Raw genomic sequence first — 21693 nt, forward strand, 5'->3', positions numbered from 1 at the left:
TATGGTATATTGTCCTGTGACTTCCATTTTTGTACAAATTCAATTTATTTTTCTCTTTCTTTATTGCTTCAAGCTGTATTCCACCAGAATCTTTTCTTAGGAAAAAAGCATTACCTGAAAGGCCTCCCTGCTGCCTATTAATGCCATATAGCCCGGGGAGGGAGACTGGACAAAATGCTTAAACCTTCCACATAACCTCGCTTATTCACTCCCTAATTGTGGTCAAAAAGCCTAGGTAGTTCATGAATTTTTAGTAGCAATTGGGGTGAGGGAGTGGAGGGAGAAACATCTGTGCGTTTTTTTTTCTCTCCTTTCTCTGCCTCCTCCCACCTGAGTCCACCTAAGGATTAGAAACACCGATTTACCTACGACGGTTATCTTTTGCTCTCGTATTCCCCTTTTAGATGTCTCACTCCACCTTTTCATTTGAATTTTGTTTTTCACTAGTCCTTCAAGTGTCTCATCTCCAGACTTCATAAAGGATTGGGCCAAAACTTTCAGACAGTTGCTCTAGAAGAAACTACATAAAGAAATTCAGTTCCCACATCCTCTGTAGTGTTTTTTCCTCTTCAGGTGAGCCAGGAAAACAGAAGATATTTGGAGCCACATTGGATCAGCATCTTGCTATAGATGTCTCAAGATTTGAAGTTCTAAACTTGCTTTACTGTTGGTCCCCAAGAGATTCAACAGGGGCCATGTAAGTGTATCACATCCAACATAAAAGATGCGTACCTGCATGTGCCTTTAGGCTCTTGTCACCACTTAGGTTTTCTTTGGGCCATTCAGCTTTCTGTGTGAGGCTTTTCCCTTCTGTTTTACTACCACACCCAGTGATAGTCACGAAACCACAGGAGGTTGCAGTATATTCATTACAACAGGGAAGGAATTCTGGCATTCTGAACTTTGCCCACCTTCATAAGGCCATTCCCTGGTTGTATTCTTTCTCAGATACTGTCTAAAGTCTTGAACATCTTGTCCTTTGACTTTTTGGTGATTTAAAAATCATTTCCCCACAAAGATATTTATTAATTGAAAATTTTGAAAGTATGTAATTGGGTAAAACAGATTTGCTTCAAAAATTCTGAAAGATAAAGAAGGTGGAATGTAATATTTAATTAATAATATCGTTCCACGTTGGAAATTTGAGTTTCCTTATGAGATCAGATAGTATTTAATAGATTTTATCCTCATCTTTTCTTTGCCAAGTCATTCTCAATATAGTCTATAAACCCGAATGTTTTATTTAAAGATCAATTGATTAGCAAATTCTGGCCATTTTAATAGTAATTTAATTATTTTCTGCACCTAAATTCAGTCACAGTTTTAAAAACCTCTAGTAATTATTTACTGGGTGTTTCCCTGGCTATAGAGATATTGGTAACTTAGAGTTTTAAAGTTGAAATAACCAGACTAGTTGCTCCTTGTTCTTTGGTATGTTGAATAGTTTTAAGTTTTCCTTCTTTTATTATGGTGTATGAGATTATTCTCAAATGAAAGGTATGTGTCCAAAGAGCAAAGTTCCATCTCCTCCATCTCTCCCCAAAAAACTTACGTCATTTCAACCCAGATCTTTTGAGGGTTTAATCTTCTTTTTAGCTTGCATAGACAGGAAGTGTTTAAAATTATTTAGCAGGCCACTTCTCCAAAAGCTTTGGCTGTTTTTTACTTTATCCTTATGGTACCTGACAATTTTTGCTGGATGCTTTTGATTGTGCTAAGACATTAGTTGTCTTTCCTCTTTCTTTATCGTCAATGTAAGAATTGAGGTAATATTTAACCAGTGTCTCACCAATAGGACTGTGCATTGGGCAGAATATTGGAAAATAGTAAAAAGACAATTTTCATGTTAATGTTTTAAAAATCATGATCTGTCATCCAAAGTATTCCAGTTTAGATTCAGTTTGTTAGTAAAGGAAAGATGTTGGTTTTAATTCTATTTTGATATACATATGGCAGATGACTGCTAATCAGCTATTGTAATTGAGGAGATAGTTGGCAAAATATACATAGGCAAAAATGATTCTTCCAATTTTGCTATCCATTACTTAGATTCATTGAATTCAGTTGATAATATAAATTGCCAAATATTCCAATTGGAGAAGTTATTTTTATCAGAGAATAAATGAATTAGTCAATGAGGTTTCTATTTTTGAGGTTCCCATAGATATAAATGTTTTTATTCTTTATATCACATTCTTTTAATAAGATGTTCAAGATAGTGGTGTTGTAATTCCTTTTAAAGTGTTGAATTTTGAGGCCTATAACTAGGATTAGGCTTCTGAATATTAACTAGGCTTTACTGTGAAAAGATTTGAAATGTTTAATTTAGACGAGACGCAATCATTAAAAATAATAATTCTGTCTTTTATAATCAACATCCTATGCCCAGGTCATTTATATAGCAGCCTAATTTGAATTCTATAAAATACATAAATTATGAATTTTTAATGCATCGACTCCTTGAAAATGCCTTAGCTTTAAAAGTGCAAATTAGGGAATGTAAAGAAAAGCATTAAACAGAATTCAGCAGTGATTTCTACTTATAATTAAAATTATAAGGTAGTGATGGAATTTGTAAAACCTAGTTATAGTAGTGTAGTGGCCAGCCATTTTTGTATATAGCATCAGTGTATTTGATGATTGCTTGTCTTTTCTTTAGATTAAAAAGACCCCTGTAGTGGGGAGGAGGGAACTCTGCCAGTTATCAGACTATTATCCCAAACAGTAATCACTGAAATATCCTTATTCAGCTAGATGCATAAAACACATCTCAAGATCTTTTTAGTCTAATTGAGTTGTAATTTTTGCTGGTAACAATGCCTTTCCTAGTTTACCCCCTTCATAATGTGAAGAACTACCATTTCTGTTTCTTATTTCTTTGCTGCTGTCATCTTTGATACTATCTGGTCTCTTGATTGCTTGTTTTTCTCTTTTAGCCTCAAACCAAAGAAGCTTCATCTTTGAACTATTACTTCTTACTTTTAATTATTAGATTATAGAGGGCTAAAAGGCTTTTGTGTTTTTGACAGTCTTTGAATATTAATTACATTTCTTACAGAATATTCACTTTTTTGTAGGAGTAATTGTTTAACAGTAAAGAAGCAGATTTGAATCTTCCACTTGATCTTAGATTTTTTTCCTTTTATTTCATTTTGCCAATTCCCCTTTCAAGGATATGAAACTTTCCTTTACCTACTTCCAGAAGCCAGCCTTTTCTTTTAGAAGGAATGTTTTAAAATGTATTAGAAGAAACTTTCCTGATTAAAGATAAATTTTGTAAATGTGCAGTTTAAAGTCACTGTGTATGAAAAGTGTGTAAAATAGTTCAGCTTTCAGTTGCTAAAACTCAAAGGGTTACTATTTCAGGCATTCTAGCAACATTTTCTTGTTTCTAATCTCTAACAGTTGTTTCTAGTATAGTCTCATTATAATGTTCTTAATGATTGACCAATAGATAAGCTAAAGCACAGAGTCTCATGGTGGATATATTTCTTTGCTCTGGACAGAAAAATTGACTGCCTGGGCAGAGAAAATAGAGGATGTGTCCTATAACACTTAAAAATATTACTCTGGGTACTGTTGGGAAGATGCCATATACAAAGTGCCAAATGAATAGTAGAATAGTCCAGGCAAGTGCTATAGGTGTTTAAGAAAAGTGAGGTTACTGTTGCTAGGAGGCTTGAGGAAATATTTAGAACAGGCATGAAACATATGCTGGACATATTTTTAAAATGTAAAAAATATTTTCTAACAATATTTTATAATGTTTCCTTGGGCTAGATTCCCAGAAATATAATTAGTGTGAATATTTACATTTTTGATACATACTAGCAAATTGATTCCAAAGAGCTGTACCAAATTAAAAGACTATCAATAAGTTAGATACTTTCCAGCTTCAGCTTACGTTCTACAGCAGCAGTCCCCAACCTTTTTGGCATCAGGGACTGGTTTCGTGGAAGACAATTTTTCCATGGACCAGGTGAGGGGGAGGGGGATGGTTTTGGGATGAAACCATCCCACCTCAGATCATTGGGCATTAGATTTTTATAAGGAGCATGCAACCTAGATCCCTCACATGCGCAGAGCACAGTGGGGTTTGTGCCCCTATGAGAATTTAATGCTGCCTCTGATTGGACAGGAGGTGGAACCCAGGCAGTAATGCTTACCTCCTGCTGTGCCACCCAGCTCCCAACAGGCCATGGACCACTACCCGTCTGTGGCCTGGGGGTTGGGGACTCTTTTTCTGTAGCTTTGAGTATTATTAGTACTTTTTTTGGGGGGGGAGTAATTCAGTAGTTTAAAGGGGTATTTTATTTTAAATTTATATTTATTTCAATATGTATAAAGTTAAATAGACTGAGGCATTTGTGTTAAATTTAAAAAATGAGAAACGTTTAGAGCTTTTTTAACTAGGGAGTAGCTTTTATATTACCCATCTGAACTGAACTTAAAGGTATCTCCTGGTGGCCTAAAGCTAATTCCAACACCTGTACTCCGCAGATACACTTCCTCCTTCCTTCTCAGAGACCCCATCCAATGGAGTACGTCACTTACCTTTTATCTTCAACCTGTCTCTAAACTGGCTTCTTCCCAAAGCATTTAAATATATTCAAATCCACCCCATCTTAAAAAAAATTATCCACTTCACTGCTCCCCTTTTAGTGTTCATTCTCTTTCTTTTCTTGTTAAAGTCAAACTTCTTGGCATTGTGTGTGTTTACTATCTGCCTTACCTCTTACTCAGTATGTTTATGTCTCTGAAATAATAGCTTTTGTTCTCACTGAAACTGTTCTTTTCAGGATTGTTGATGTTCCTCGTTAAACTGAATGGACAAGTTTCGGTCTTTAAATTTCTTGCCCTGCTTTCACATTAAACAATATGACTACCCCTCTTTCGGAAACATTTGCTTTTTCGTTCTTTGATGCTGCACTTTCTTGCTTTTCCTCCATACTTTTTTTTCTCAATCCCCTTCTTAGGTTCTTCTTTCTCTGTCTTTTAAAATGTTGAGGTTTCCCAGGGAATACTATGCATTTTTTTTTTGTATGTAAACCCTCCATGGGTGATTTCATTCATTCCCATGGCTTCAGTTATCATCCATATGTTAATGATCCCCAAATTTATATCTTCATCCTGAGCTTCAGTCGTTTGTGTCAGTTCTCCTACTAACATTGTTCACTTGGAAGTCTCACCAGCACCTGTAATCTATTGCTTTATCTCTATGAACTCCTTTGTCATCCAGTCAAATCTGCCTTTTATTAGATGTGCTTTATCTCAGTGAAAGGACCACTGTCCACGTGGCTGCCTAAGCTGGAAACCTGAGCATCATCCTTGATTCTTCCTGTCTTTCACCCCAAGCGTCTATTTAGCCAGCAAGTCCTATTGATCCTACCTCCTGAATGTTCTCTTGCTCCATTCTGAGACTAGGTAACTATCATTCATTTCATCTAATCTCTCTGCTTTTTGTCTTTTTTTTTTTTTTTTTTTTCAGACAGGGTCTTGCTTAGCTACCCAGGCTGGAGTGCAGTGGTGCAATCACGGCTCATTGCAGCTTCAACCTCCTGGGCTCAAGGGATGCTCCCACCTCAGCCTCCTGAGTAGCCAGGACCACAGGTGCACACCACCATGCCTGGCTAATTTTGTGTTTTTCATAGAGATGGGATTTCACTATTTTGCCCAGGGTGGTCTTGAACTCCTGGGTGCAAGTGCTTCCTGTCTTGTTCCCTTACTTCACTCTTCATATTGCAGCCAGGTGTTCCTCTGGCATGATGGTCTGATAGTGGCAATAGTGTTATACTGCTGAAAACCCTGCAGTGCTTTCTGGTAGCTTTTAGGGTAAATTCAGAACACTTTAACATGACTGCCAATCCCTTTTGCTTACCTCTCTGGCCTCACCTTCTCTTGTTCTACATTCAAATCATATAGAACATTTTTCAGATTTTTGCATATGCTATTCATCTCCTACCCCTGACCCTTACATACCTTGATCAGATTTCATGCTGTTTCCTTTCCCTCCTTCAGCTGGGTGTTTCTTACTCATCTCTCAAGTGACATCAAGAACTTAGATGTCACTTCTTCTGTTCAGAAAACCCCTGATTTACCAAGTTTGGATTTAGAGACCTTCCTTAGTGTTTCTTCTTTCTTCTTTTGTGACCACAACTGTATTAGGTTATTCATTGCTTTATCCACAATTTCTCTATTATGTAAGTGCTTAATATGTAAATTTGTTGAATTAGTGAATTAAATTATTCATTCATTCAAAAATTATTTATTGAGCCTTCACCTTGTACTTTTCTAAACAATGGGATACTGCAGTGAACAAGACAAAGTCCCTGTTGTCATGGAACTTTCCATCTAGTGTGAGGATAGGAAGTGAGTCAGACAAATACATGTATAGATAATGTATCATGTTGTGTTAAGTGCAATGAAAAAAACACCAGAAGAGTGAGAGAGCATGTGGTCTTCAAAAGCAGAGAAATATGGAGGGAACATTCTAGACAGAAGTCTGTCAATTGTATATAGTATGAGGACTGACAGGGTTAGGAGATCATTGAAGAAACTCTTACAGGAAGTTAGGGCATAAATGATAAGGTGTATTTTATGCTGGTCATAAAATAACTGATGGCTGGGCACAGTGGCTCATGCCTGTAATCCCAGCACTTTGGGAGGCTGAGGTGGGTGGATCACGTGGTCAGGAGTTCAAGACCAGCCTGGCCAAGATGGTGAAACCCTGTCTCTACTAAAAATACAAAAAAAAATTAGCTGGGCGTGGTGGCAAGTGCCTGTAATCCCAGCTACTTGGGAGGCTGAGGCAGAGAATTGCCTGAACCTGGGAGGTGGAGGTTGTAGTGAGCCGAGATCGCACCACTGCACTCCATCCTGGGTGACAGAGCAAGAATCCATCTAAAAAAAAAGAATAAAATAAATAATTGACAAAATTTATTGACTTATCAGCTCTGCCTATATGAAGAATCTTAGAATAAAGTGGAAGAATGATATCTTTGACAGAAATATGGACATAATAAAGGGTAGCTCAATATTTTTTAAAAATAATAAAATATGAATTTGAGTGGTAGAAAATTTATACTCTTAAAGTAATTGTTTCATGTTGAGCTAGTAAAAGATGATGGGCTAGAGCCCAAGTAATTGTTTCATGTTGAGCTAGTAAAAGATGATGGGCTAGAGCCCAAGAGAGTCTGGAGATATGGTCAGTCTTTACGGAGGGAAGAATTGCAATTGAGACATCACATGTGAATTTTTAAAAATTAAGGAATGAGGCTAGATGCAGTGGCTCAAAATCTGTAATCCCAGCACTTTGGGAGGCTGAGGCAGGCACATTTCTTGAGGCCAGGAGTTTGAAACCAACCTGGCCAACATGGTGAAAACCCATCTGTACTAAAAATGACAAAAATTAGCTGAGCATGGTGGCGCATGCCTGTAGTCCCAGCTTGGGAGGCTGAGGCATGAGAATTGCTTGAACCCAGGAGGCAGTGGTTGCAGTGAGCTGAGATCAGGCCACTGCACTCTAGAATGAGACCCTGTCTCAAAAAAAAAAAAAAAAAAGAAAGAAAAAAAGAAAAAAAAAGAAAAAATTAAGGAATGCATAGGCCGTTGGTTCATAGTTACCAATAATTGTGTATTTTTCTAGTTCATTTTAAAAACATGACAACTGTCAATGTGGGAGGATCTGTGAACTTTATTTCTCTAAGTAACATAGGAATGCAGATGAAAAAATCGAAGTGTTTTATAAACTACTTCTCAAAACAGTAGTTTACTACTCCAGAAACATTTATTCTTAATTCTTATCATATCTCTTTATAATTATCTTCTTATTTATAATTAATATACTTATTAGGCTATGTCTTTGTTAATTTTAGCCATTATTTCTTTACTTTCCCCAAGGACAGGTGACTACATAGTTCTCTCTCTCTGCCGTCATGCTCTCAACCTAGATGTATCACAATTTTAGGTAAATAGGTTAAATAGAGTTTACGTTATTGTGAATGAAAATTTTTCTGGGTAGGGTAAGTAATGCCCTGCCACTCCTTTCTGTCATAATTCTTTGTTGTTTTTAATCTTAATAACTCTATGTTAGGTTTGCTAATATAATTACAGTTAACCTTTTCTGATTTTAAACTTTCTGCCACATGCTCATCAATAATATTTTCTTTATGCTGCTAGGATGTAAATCTGTGGGGAGAATTAATATTTTTATAATATTAAGTGTTACAGTCCACAAATCTTGTGTATTCCTCCAGTAAGCTTTTACAGTTTTCATTCTAGTGATCTTATATATCTTTAATTGATTCTTAGATATTTGATGTTTCTGTAAATTGTGTCATTTATAAAATTTTTATTTTCTAATTATCTTTTGCTAATATTAGAAATGAATTGATTTTGTGTATTGACTCTGAATTCAGTTATCCTTCTAAATTATTAAGTCATCTATGATTCTTTTGGAATTTACATGTGAATAAACATGTCATCTGTCAATGAGAGTCTTTCTTTCTCTTTCTTTCTTTCTTTCTTTCTTTCTTTCTTTCTTTCTTTCTTTCTTTCTAACAATCTTTAAACTTTGATTTTTTGTCCTTGTTTTATTTTATTAGTTAGAACTTCCAGTACAATCTTGAATGGAATTGATGATAACAGATATTCTGGTCTCATTCGTGATGTCAGGGAACATTTTTAATGTTTCTCCATTAAACGTGATACTTGCTCTAGGCTTTTTTTGTAAATATTCTTTGTCAGATTAAGGAAATTTGCTTCTATTTCTATTTTACTAAGAACATTTCTTATGAATGGATATTAAATTCTATCAATTATTTTCCTCTACCTAGTTAAGTGATCAAATAATGTTTATTCTGTTAATAAAGTGTATCATATTGATTGGTTTATGTGATTAATTTCACTGTTTGATGTTTTTGAATGTTAAACAGATCTAGAATTCCTGGAGTAAGCCCAATGTGGTTGTAACGTATTATCATTTTTATCACTGTTTTAGAGTTGCTGTTACTAGGTTTAGGATGTTTTGCATTTATATTCATGATTGAAATTGACTTGTACTTTTCTTTTCTTGTAATGTTCTTCTCAAGCTTTAGTATCAAGGTTTTCTGGCTTTGTAAAATGAGCTTGGAGGTGATCCCTCTTCTTATATTCTCTGAAGAGTTTCTATAAAATTGGCATTTTTAAAAAACAAAAAAATTTCTTTTTGGAATAATTAATTGGGAGGTCATCTCAGCCTATTTTTTTTATGGAAAAGTTTTAACTTACAGATTCACTTTTTTTCTTTGTTTTTGAGACAGGGTCTCGCTCTGTCGCTCAGGCTGGAGTGTAATGGTGTGATCACAGCTCACTGCAGCCTTGCCCTCCTGGGCTCAAGTGAGCCTCACACCTCAGCCTCTGGAGTAGCTGGGACTACAGGTGCACACCACCACGCCTGGCTAGTTTTTAAAAATTTTGTTACTTTTTGTAGGGATGGGGTCTCACTATGTTGCTCAGGCTTCAATTTTTAAAATAGATACATGGAAGAATATTCATTTTTTCTTTCTAGTTTTTTTCATGTGATTTTCTAGGAATTTGTGCATTTTATAATTTTCAAAGTTAGTGGCAAAAGGTTGTTTATATATTTCTAGTAATATTTTTAATGTTTGCAGTATCTATTGTGATATTCTTTTCTCTGATATTGGTAGTATCCAAATGAAAAGTGGAATGAGGTATTGGGGAGACCTTTCCTAACAAGTTTTGAACTCAGTCTGTATATGAGCTTTTCCTCATTGAAATTCAAATCCAATTCTATCAAATTTCTTTCTATAAGAAAACATTTCTTTTATAGAAGTTATTTCTTTATAATGGATTATACTTTGTCTTATTTGACACTGTTGCCTTAAAGTAATCTTATAGTACTATTGGGATCTTTGTTTTCTTTTTATGCCTGTATTTGTTTGCTATTTCTTTGCGCTTTCTTTTTATTTCCAGCTTTCTGAGTCTCTTTATTTTTAAATGTCTCTTGCCTAAAACATACAGTTGAGTTTTTTAATTTGTTTAAAAATATGATCTGAAGGTCTTTTTCATAATTGGTGAGTTTACCATTACATTTATTGCTATTACAGATATGTTTAGTCCTAATTCTGTCACTGTGTTTATATACTGTTTTTAATATTTTGTCATTATTTTTTGGTATTTCTTTTTCTGTTCTGTGGTCTGGGTTTTTCATTTAAATTTATACTTCTGGTAATTTTGAAGATTTATAACCTGATTTTAATTCTAGTGGTTGATTAATGTCATATTCTAAATAGTGCATATGTACTTCTATCTCTCGATGTATTGGTATTAAAAAAGAAGAACGGCTGGGCATGGTGGCTTATGCCTGTAATCCAAGCACTTTGGGAGGCTGAGATGGGAGGATTGCTTGAGGCCATGAGTTTGAGAGCAGCCTGCCAAGAAAGTGAGACTCCATGTCTACAGGAAATTTTTTAAGAAACTAGCTGGCGCAGTGGTGTGGGCCTGTAGTCCCAATTACTCGGGTGGCTGAGGCAGGAGGATTCCTTGAGCCCAGGAGTTCCAGGTTGCAGCGAGCTATGATCATGCCCACTGCATCCCTGACTCCTGCTTGGGCAACAGAGTGATACTCTGTCTCAAAAAAAAAAAAAAAAAAAAAAAAAAAGAAAAAAAAAAATAGTGCCTGTTAGTGTCCTAACAGAAAGAATAGGAATTAATTTGGCCGGGCGCGGTGGCTCACGCCTGTAATCCCAGCATCTTGGGAGGCTGAGGCGGGCAGATAACGAGTCAGGAGATGGAGACCATCCTGGCTAACACGGTGAAACCCCGTCTCTACTAAAAATACAAAAAATTAGCCGGGTGTGGTGGCGGGCGCCTGTTGTCCCAGCTACTCGGGAGGCTGAGGCAGGAGAATGGCATGAACCTGGGAGGCGGAGCTTGCAGTGAGCCGAGATCGTGCCACTGCACTCCAGCCAGGGCGACAGAGTGAGACTCCGTCTCAAAAAAAAAAAAAAAAAAAAGGAATTACTTTACACTACCAAAATTAGTTTCAAGAAAGCTTTTCTTAAGGGCATATCTTCTTATAAACAACTAATGATAGATCTTTATCAGAGATCAAAGTTCCTGCAGTTGAGTGGGTTTTGAAATCATCACTTTATTCATTCCACAGCAGATATTGCTGATTAACAGATGCTATATAAACAAAAAAGTCGAACATGTCCCCATCCTCATAAAACTTTGAATCTGAAAATCAACACTGAACAAATAATTCCAAGTATATTGACATGTGACAAATATGTGAAAAGTAGTGAAGGAACACATCTAAGTTCCTATATGAACTTGTGTATCAATAAGAAAATGATTGTAGCTTTTTCTGTGCGAGGAGCACATGAAAAATCTAGGCACCACGAATGATACTCTTATTCCATGGTCATCTTAGGATAATTGTGCCTTTTCAGGCACTTGACAAGTATTGTATACCCACTGTGTGTAAGTTAGAGAGTATTCGTGGCAAAATTTAGTGAAACAGGTAAAGCAAATGCTTACTGCACCTCTGTCTTCATCAGCCCTAAAATTTGCCCTTTGCTTTATTCACCTATCCTGTTTAGCCCAAATTATCTTTTGCCTGAACAAGAGATCACATTGTAGTTTGCACAGCACATGAAAGAACCTTTTCCTTGGTTTATGCAATAATTTTCTTGTCATTATCTAGCTCTTTCTTCTTAGGCCACCCTGACAAAATAAGAGGGTAGCTCATACTTGATCTTTGATGTTTGCAGGCCATGGCATTTAAGTTGTTTTTGCTGACCATAACTAGACAATTCAGATACTATATGGGGTTGATTTGAAATAAAGCAGTTTATAAACTGGACCGTGAATTTCTTCTTGGCAGGAAACACCGTTCATCCACGTAGCCCTAACCCAGTGTCTTGTATATTTAGCCTTTTGAGAGTGACTAGAAAGTACACACTTTCTGGATTTTGCTTTAATTGACAATTACGTGACGAGAGTCTCTATTATTTGATTAGATTTAGTAACTGCCTTATGAAAGTAAGATATTCATTGAATTGATGGAATCCTAACATTAGAAAAAATTCTGAGCAATTTGATAGAAGATTTGTATTCTCAAAGAACTTTCTCATATTTTATTAGTGTTTTGATAACCTGAGATAGATCTGACAATTACTAAGATTTCTAGTTTACTAGTGAAAATATATGCAAAGAGATTAAGTGCTTTGCCCAAGCACATCTATTTAGTGTTCGAGCCAGGATTAAAGCATTTAGCTGCCAAACCAGCACTTTCTATCACCTTGTCCTCCCTCTGCTTAGCCAAAAATTCATCCCACAAACATCTGAGTGTGAATTTTGTGTCTAGCATCATGCTCCTGACAGATGTAGATTGCAGATAAAACTCTAAAAATGGTGAGATTTTTAAGGTAACTTTTGCTTCTTCTGTTTTATAAAGCATTAACACTGTTGTCCTCGTATACTTTAAAAAGTATATCACATATCTTACACATTTAAATTTTTTTCATTAGAAAAAAGAAAATAAATGCTTGTAGTCTAAATCTTTGACAATTAATGTTAGACGTTTTAATTTGTTGCTTAATAGTCGTAAAGAATACAGAAACATACAGAGAACCATCACAAAAGGTCCTCAGTCCCCTGACAGCAGGCAAATGTATCAGTGAAGTAGGACAGGGGAGGCTTGAGCTAGGAATTGGATTTGGTAATTAGGTGAATGTGACCTTGGGCAAGGTCAATGTTCATATAAATAAGAGGGGCAGAGCCTGGGTTAGAAGGAAAAGAATGAATAGAATGTGAGGAAATAAGACACAAGTTCTCTCTCCTAGTGGGAGGGGAAGATAAAGATGGCTTGAGGGGGAAGCAGTGTGAATAAGGACATGTTTTAAGTTGTCAGTGTTCAAGTGCATCTGTCACTTAAAGGAAGAAGTCCCAGGAGAGGAGGGAAAAAATGGAAAATGTGAGAAGAGAAGTTGGGCAAATTGATGGGGCAAGATGAGGAGGAGGTAGAAGATGTGATCAAGAGCGCAGGTGGTGGGATAATCTTAGAAGGGCAGCAGGATTCTTATTTCTCTAAAATAGGAGGAGATCTGAGGTGGAAAGGACGATGTTCCTAGAGGCTCTAGACCTTCAGGCTTCACGCCTGGCTTTTCTAGTCATTCTGAAGTTGCTCTACAGGCTTCTTGGCTTGGGGGTTAATATTCAGCTACGGTGTCTAAAATAAACAATAAAAAAACAGGAGTTTGGATACGTAGGAATTTCAGATGAACTTCCCTTAGTTTAATTATTGAAATTCAGCATGTTTCTCTGGTCAGGTCACTTTTGTTCTAATGGAGATTATAATTTCAAAAGGGAAGATGCTTTTTAAGAAATGCATGAGGGCTAAAATAAGTTTTAGGTTTTCGTGTGGCTCAGTTTGGTGAATTGTCTCCAGTTTTCATGTAAGAATTAGCCAGGCCTACTGATAGCTACCTGCTAATTCATGGAAATTAACATGTTCCAAATAAACCTGTCTGTTCTATTTTGCTACTGTACCTACATTTGAACACTTAAAGGCATTCTAAATGGAGTCACGCCTTTCTCAGTAGTCAGTGACAGGTTCGCACATGTGTGGGAACCCCGATCCTGTGGTAAATAAGAGAGCCCCTTCTGAAATCTAAAATCTCTCTGTACAGACACTTTCTAGTTTATGGGTTGTGATGTAAAATTTCATGTTTCATTTATTTGGAACTCTACATCTTCTAATAGAAATGATATTATAAATGGCTCTAGGGTCCCAGACCGACCCATAAAAGACCATTTAATCTAAAGTATATCTGAATTATTAAAAATAATTACAACCACATTTCTAGCAGCAAATACGTTGACTATCAACTTTCTGAGGTATGACATGTTTGTCCCAGTTGTGCTTTATCTTACTCTCCAGAATGACTGGGTTCTCCACCACTCCTAGTTGTCTGGCAGTAAAAAAAAAGAGGCACCCACCTCCAAGCCATTTAGATTGGTTCTTCTAAGGCCCATTAATGAGGAGCTGGGAGAGACACCACTGAGAACTGAGAGAGGAGCTTGCAGTGATGGTGCATGCTGGCAGGGGCCTTCTTTCTGTTTCTGCTGTGAGATCTGGGCACCTGCCTTTATAAACCTCCTATTTCCCTATCCTTTTTCTCTTTCTCTGGACCAGTGGTTCTCAACTAGACATGATTTTGCTTCCTCCATTTCCTCTTACTGCCCCACTCCCCACCTACCTGGGTACATTTGGTATATCCAGAGATATTTTTTGGTTGTCACACCTAGGGTGTTTCTACTGACATCTTGTGGGTGTATAAACCAAGCAAGCTGATAATTGTCTACCCCCAAATGTCAAGAATGCCAAGACTGAGAAATTCTGCTCCAGACAGTTGCTACTGGTTAGGGTTGTTTTTGCCTTTTTTGATTCACTGCAGCATAGAAATATAGCCTGTGTTCCCTGATTCTCTCCCACCTTCTATTCTTGAAACAAGCTCACAGCTCTTTTGCGGTTTTTCTAAGGGCTTTACCATCATCATAACATGAAACTAGATGGACTAAAAATAACAAGAAGATTACAGTTTTAGGAAATCTTAATTAAAAGCTATCCATGCTCTCCACTGGACTTTAAATAGAGCAAACTTCTGATCCTTTTCTAGGCTTCAGTCCTTTCCTCCCCGTGATGATGGTTTCCTCATTCCCTGGTCTTCCAATCTTCCTTACTAATACTGCTCCGCCATGGAGAGCCTTAGCAGTGATCCTGTTCCTCCCAATGAGAAACAACAGGGATGAAAAATCCTTGCGTTATTTTAATGAGGAGTTAAGGAAAGGTTCCTTTGTATTGCATAGATCCAGCCAGAACTGTTTTCTGTTGTTCTCCTTCTTTTAAGAAAGTTTCAGGATGAGATTACATCCCAGCCTTTCCTTACATACTGCTGCACAGCACAGGGACCTCCTTTCTCTACTCTTCTCTCCTTCTTTCTAATGCTGCTCCATACTTGCCACCAATGCCAGCTTTGTGGACATGTGACCTGTGCAGTTACAGAGGGCCTTGTGCTTAAAAGAGCCCCTCACTTAGAGGGGAGGGCCATGCCTGGTTTAATGCTCTGCTGCTATACCCTTGAAATTCTTAATTTTTTTTTTAACAAGAGGCCTTACATTTTTAATTTGTTCTGGGCCCAATAAATTATATAGCCAGTACTGCTTACCAAAGTACTCCCAACCGACCTTAGATCCAGGTGAGAGGCAGTCTGGCTTGGAGGAGGGGAGGAAGAGGAATAATTTTAAAATATTTGTAGAAGCAAGAAATCCCCAACTGAAAGGGAAGGGAAGGGAAGGGAAGATTCATATTCATGTGCTCAGACTCTTCATTTGCTAATACTTACCTTTCAGAATTGATTGTTTTTGCTTTGTTTATACTTACTAATTTTAATAAAATGACCAACTACTTATTAAGTGCTATTGTATGATCAGCAATGTACTACAAGCCACAGGTGAAACAAAATAGTAAAATGATAGTTGCTGTGTACTGGGCATGTTCAAGTGTTTATAACACTTCCTCATTTTGTTCCCATAACCCTTTGAGATTGCTTATATTGTCTCATTCCATATAGTATGAAACCAATATTTAGAGAGGTCAATTGTCCAATTTATAAAGCTAGTGAAAAAGCAAGTTTGAACATTGGTTGTTCAGATTCTAAAACCCAATCCCATTCACTCTGCTAATAAGTTAGATATTTCTGTCCTCAGGGTTGACTGTCAGGCTGAGGTTGTGAGTATACAGGGAAAGTCAGTTTCATTTTGTCTAGTGAATTATTTTTTTTAACACAACAGAGACACATCAGTACTTTTCAAGTTGGATATAATGATCGATGAAAATCGTGCTAGGATATATGATGTAGATGCTTTTCAGTGTGGTCATGAGAAGTAGCTATTAGTATAATTAATCTGAAACAGTATTCTTAAGAAAAAATTCAAAAGCCTTCAGTTACATATGCAAATCACTCCCTTTCTTTTTCCATTTTTTGAAATACTTGCTCCCATACCATTGTTAGTGTTGCTTATCTGGAAGTGTTTTCTTGGAGTAGAGTCTCTTTAATTTCTATCCACCAAATAAAAATTTCATGTTCTATGTGATTGATATTCGTAATTGTGGTCTAAGAAAGCTAATTTGCAGAGAATATATGTTACACCAATTCTTTATTTTTTACCATGTGAGCTACTTCTCATGGCAATTTGATATCCCCATAAAACTCTATGCTGGTTTTAGCTTCAATATATTATAAGCCTGTCTTCTCAATTCTGCCTAAGGAAGAGCCAGGCATCAGGCACAGATCACCTACAATTGAGACTTATACAGTATCTATTACTTAGCAGTTAAATGGATTAAGAGTAATTTGATAGTTCTCTGAAAGTTTACTGATCTATTATTATCAGCCTTTGATGGCATGAGTAGAAGCATCTGAGGCTTGTACTGTATAACCTAACAAGAGCCAAACATGTAAATACTCTTTCAGAGCTTTTGTAGAGAGAAGGACTGTTTAATCACACTGACCTGAGTTTTAATTCCAGCTGCACCACAGATTAATTGTGTAAGTTATTTAAGTTCCCCATGCTTCCGTTTCTTTATCTGTAAATGGGAGTAATATCTTCTCCAAAATGCTGCAGGAAAGTTTAACTGAATTTCTGTACATAAGGCGCTTAGCACAGTGCCAGGCCTATGGAAAGGTGTTGATGGCTAAGTGATAGTTTTCCTCCTCTTCCTCCCCCTATTTCATCAAGACAGTATGACTGGGCATGGTTTCACTGGGCAAAACAGAACATTGGGTAAGCCCTTTCTTCATTTATACCTAAACAATTAGCTCTACTTTTAAATAAACTTATCTACTTTTAAATAAACATATCTCCTCCTGCAATGAAATAAAAGGATGGCAAATGTCTTCTTCTTGTTGTCTGCAAGGAAGAGGATAGAATAGTATTTTTAAAAATCTTTCAGCATAATTAAGAATAAAACTTGGAGATCTTGGTGGTCACTACACCCCCACTACATGCACGCTTTTTTTTTTTTTTTTTTGAGATGGAGTTTTGCTCTATCACTCAGGCTGGAGTGCAATGGTGCGATCCCGGCTCACTGCAACCTCCACTTCCTGGATTCAAGTGATTCTCCTGCCTCAGGTTCCTGAGTAGCTGGGATTACAGGCATGCGCCACCATGCCCAGCTAATTTTGTATTTTTAGTAGAGATGGGGTTTCACCATCTTGGTCAGGCTAGTCTCGAACTCCTGACCTCAGATGATCCGCCTGCCTCAGCCTCCCAAAGTGCTGGGATTACAGGTGTGAGCCACCGCACCCGGCTACTACCATTCTTTCAACACAGACCAAACCAGTCTTTCTCATACCTCGAACCTGCATCAGAATCACCTAAGGTATTTGTAAAAAAAAAATAAAACTAGCTCTCTAATCCCAGATCTATTGAATAGAATCTCTGGGGATGAGGCCTTGGAATATATTTTTAAAATAAGCCACCTTGGTTATTGTTCTTTATAAGATCTTTAGAAACACTGACCTGCACTCTGTTACCTCCTTGCCCATACAATTTCTTGGGTTGGAATAGTCTTTTCTCTTCTACATGCCTATAGAATTCTTACACAATTTTCAAGGGGTACCTCTTCCTAGAACTAGCCTTTCCAGATCTTCCCAAATTGAAGTTAGTTTTGGATCTTCATTATTGCGGTCGGGCTTGTAGAGTTTTCCATGTTTTCCACCAAACAGCTCCTGGAGGGCAGCGGTTGCCGATTATCCTACCAAGCATCCCCAGTGCCAGAAAAACACGTTGCATATCATGGGCATTCAAAGAGTATTTGTTGAATATTGTTGATCCTCAAATTCCTTTTTCCTAGTAAGCCATCTCTTTTGTTCTTCACTAAAGAGTACAAATCTCTTAGAGTAATATTAATAAACTGGGAGTGATGAAGGTAAATAATAATCAACATTATCAGCCTCAGTTCCCAGAGCATCAGAATAGGGATCGGTGTCTGTGAATGGTGGCGAGGAGTTGTTTGTGATCCCTGTTTCTTTCTCATCCTCTTTGGATATTCTTCATAAGGCAAGTTGAACAAAGCCCTCAAAGTCCAAGTTAAATACATAACACTTATGAAAAGAAAATGCTATCGTGGGTTCATTTTACTTTCAGTAAACAGATTTGATCGTTGACCTCACTAAAGAAGCAGTTTTTGTAATACACCTTCATGTTTGTTCTCTGGGACACTAAGTGGGGTAAAGTACAACGCAGCTCTGCTTCTGTTGATGTCCTTACTAGGAGAACTGTGCGGAGAAAATGTGTAGAGATGAACTGCAGTGACTACTAAGATGGTTTCTCCAAAAATGCTCTGCACTGTCACTTAAATTTTAGGCACTTTTGTGGCTTTAAGTGACTTTTAATTCCATCCCATGTTTCTCCCTCAATCAGCTGGTTTCCTGGATAGGACATTGCCCAGACTGTTAGTGTTATAAGGTGATAGGCATGTGGAGCTAGCCAATGTTCTAATATACTGGAAGGTGACAAAGAGAACAAGATATTAGATGTACTCAGAGCATCTGGTTAGTGAGGATTAAAGGGAGATGTAATAACTGAGGGTGATAGCACATTTTGGGAGTTTCTCCAAATATTAAATCACTGTTCCTTATACATATTCTGTTTATTGGTTATTTGGCCTTACACCAGACAGCAAGATTAAGCTGAGAAAACCATCAGATTTGCAGTGAGTAGTTTAGGATTTATGACAGCAGTAGTGCTTATGAAGTGTAGTGCAAGAGACTAGGTAGCCATCATAGAGGGGGAGTCCTTACGTATGTTTTGAATATTTTGAATATCACTCATCTTTTGAATATTACTGTCTTTGGACTTCTAATGGTTGAGAAAGTAATAGAGTGGGGAGACCTCCAAGTGAACAGAATCGCCAAAGAAAAACCTACTCACCTAAGTGAGTAGATCAGGAAATATTAAACTTAGGCAAAGGAAGACCTTTTCCTCCCCTGCTCCCTCTAAAGCACTGAGGGCTATAGTGGCCAAAGATAACTAGAAAAGATCATGGAATTTGGTGAGCGGAGCTGACTATTAGAGTATGTTTAGTGCAAGTTGGCTAGAAAGGGGGTGGGCTAATAAAGTTGGCTTTGGAAAGGGCGATAGTGCACATTGGGCCATTCCTTGAGGAATAGGCTTGGAAAGAAAAGAAAATGGTCGTTATATAAGCTGGATAAAGTCTCAGTGTATTAAAAATCAGAAAGTACAGTCCTAGCACCCCAAAGAAGTTGCTTGTGCTGAGCCTTTGTTGTCAGACTCCCTTCCATCCCAATCTGGGGCAACCTTCCCTATAGGTTTTCCTTTTCAGGGTATCATAGGAGTGGAATCACACAGAGTGGGAAAGACTGGCTTCTTTCACTTAGCATAATGCCTACTGTATGTACCTTTAAAATGCATTTTAAAATGCAAAGAATCCTTGCCCCCGTCCCCCACCCAAACAAATAAAACAGGGATCTGAGAAGATGGATGTACAGAAAAGGTGAGTTAGGAACATCCTCAGATGTAAACAGACATTTACCTCCTGAAGACTGTTTCAGTTTTCAGTGAAAGTAGGTGAGCTTCTTAGCTTTGAGTGAGTGTTGGAAAGGTTGGAGAGGAAGTGACCTTGACCAGTTAAGTGTTTTCTTTTTTTAAAGTAGCCTCCTTTCCTTCTCTGACCTTTTTCACTCCCCATTTCTCCCCTGGGTTGGGGATGGGAGAAGATACACACACACACAAAATATGCATACATAAATATATATATATATATCTCCATTTTTATGGCATAACAATTTTATTATTTTTGCTCCTGGACTCTGGAAATGGTGCTTTTACTATCAAAAGAGCATATGCAAAATCTTAGTTTCTTATGTCCTCTCTTATAAAGAGGGCATCCACACATATCAGATTCTAACTTCAGCTGTAGTTGCGGGGTATCAGATGACATGTGGTGGTACCAGGATGTGATATAAGCTAGAGCCATATACTTGTATTTCAGTCCAGGATTTATTTTTACTAATTTTTTCTTTATAATTTTTTTGTATTGTTTTCCTTGTTACTGCTAGAAGTTTAAAAGTTGAGAATTAAAAATGATAGAATAAAACAAATTATTTTTTAATATCTGGAATTGGAACTTTTAGATGTAAAATATAAACAGTGTATCTGTTCATAATTCCCATGTTTTTATGTGGTAGTGTTGATTTATTTTTACAAATCAGTGACTATGAGATTAGTAAGTGCTTTTATAATTGTGTATATATATACACACACACACATATATAAATGTTTAATTATATTTAATTATAAAAGCACTTACTAATCTTATCCTCACTAATTCTCCTGGATGCTTTTTCATTAGAAATTTAACTGGGTTTTGTGTTCTTTTTTTTTTTTCTATAGCTGTGATATTCAAAACACAGATGATGTTATTCCACCAGAGAGCAAATAGAAAACAGGCAGGGCAGGTTTTCTTGGGACACTTATTGCATTCATCAATTATTACCTTCACCTTACTACTTTTCATCCATGATGATTAATGTATTTATATCCTCATATTGTTGACCTGCTTATATTGACAACATATTCTACTGATAATGTGATTAGCAGGGAGATGTAAGGAAATGTTACCATATACCAAAGGCCTTCCTTGGTGCTAGTATTGTGCTTATTACCAATTCAGCATATTGCTCTTCTGACATAAATAGAATTACACTACTTCATCTTCTCATTTGTCTGGAGGACAATTATCTGATACTTCACATATATCCAGAAGTCAGAATGTAAGCCCCAAAAGCCCTCAGAGTGGCCACAGTTTGCTAAAAGCAAATGAGATAAATCTTGTGCCCAGTATATAATGGATACTTTATACATATTGCCTTATTTAACTCCCACAGTAATCTTTTGTGATAGCCATTGTTGCCACATTTATAGAAGAGGAAATAAATTGAAGATTCTGAAGAGGTTATAGACCTTGTCCAAGGTCGTCTATCTAGAGATAGAGTGTTGCAGCTGAGATTTCAGCATGGGTTTAGACCTTGTCCAAGGTTGTCTATCTAGAGATAGTGTTGCAGCTGAGATTTCAGTATGGGTTTGTGTGTCCCCCAGATCCTCACGCTGAGTCCAGTTGCTCCCATTTTCAGTCATTCCCACAAATGTTTTTTCAGTACCAACTATGTAACAGGCCCTGGTATCCAGGATTAAAGACAGTTATACAGAGTCCTATAGAATTCCTTTATCTGTTTTTTTTTGGCTGCAGTAAATGTGAAACAGACTAGAAAAGAGATGAGGCATGAGGACAGTGACATTGTCTCTCTTACTGACTGTCACATCTGCAGGGTGAGCACAGCACCTAGTAGGAGCTCAATAAAGATATGTCGAATGGATGAGTGATATTAGTGAAAAGTAATAACTAGGAGAGAGAATCAAATATGAAAAGGATATAAAATAAAAACCATAATTGCCTTGGACCATTAAGTGTTTGAATAAGCAAAAGGCTCCATAGCCCCTAGGGCATGAGGAGCCACTCAGTGTACTCACTGATGTCCATAATGATGACCTGGGGCTACTAAGTGACCATGGTGACCCAGGCCCTGTGCAGCAGGGAAAGAG

At 37.1% G+C, this 21693-nt stretch overlaps 1 protein-coding gene across 1 annotated transcript in view; it reads left to right on the forward strand.

Annotated features, from left to right (window-relative positions):
- MBD2 (methyl-CpG binding domain protein 2) overlaps positions 1-21693 on the forward strand; it is a 69551-nt gene that overhangs the window by 36031 nt on the left and 11827 nt on the right.

Source organism: Hylobates moloch, unplaced genomic scaffold (genome assembly GCF_009828535.3).
Source record: "Hylobates moloch isolate HMO894 unplaced genomic scaffold, HMol_V3 SCAFFOLD_5, whole genome shotgun sequence".
NCBI lineage: Eukaryota > Metazoa > Chordata > Mammalia > Primates > Hylobatidae > Hylobates > Hylobates moloch.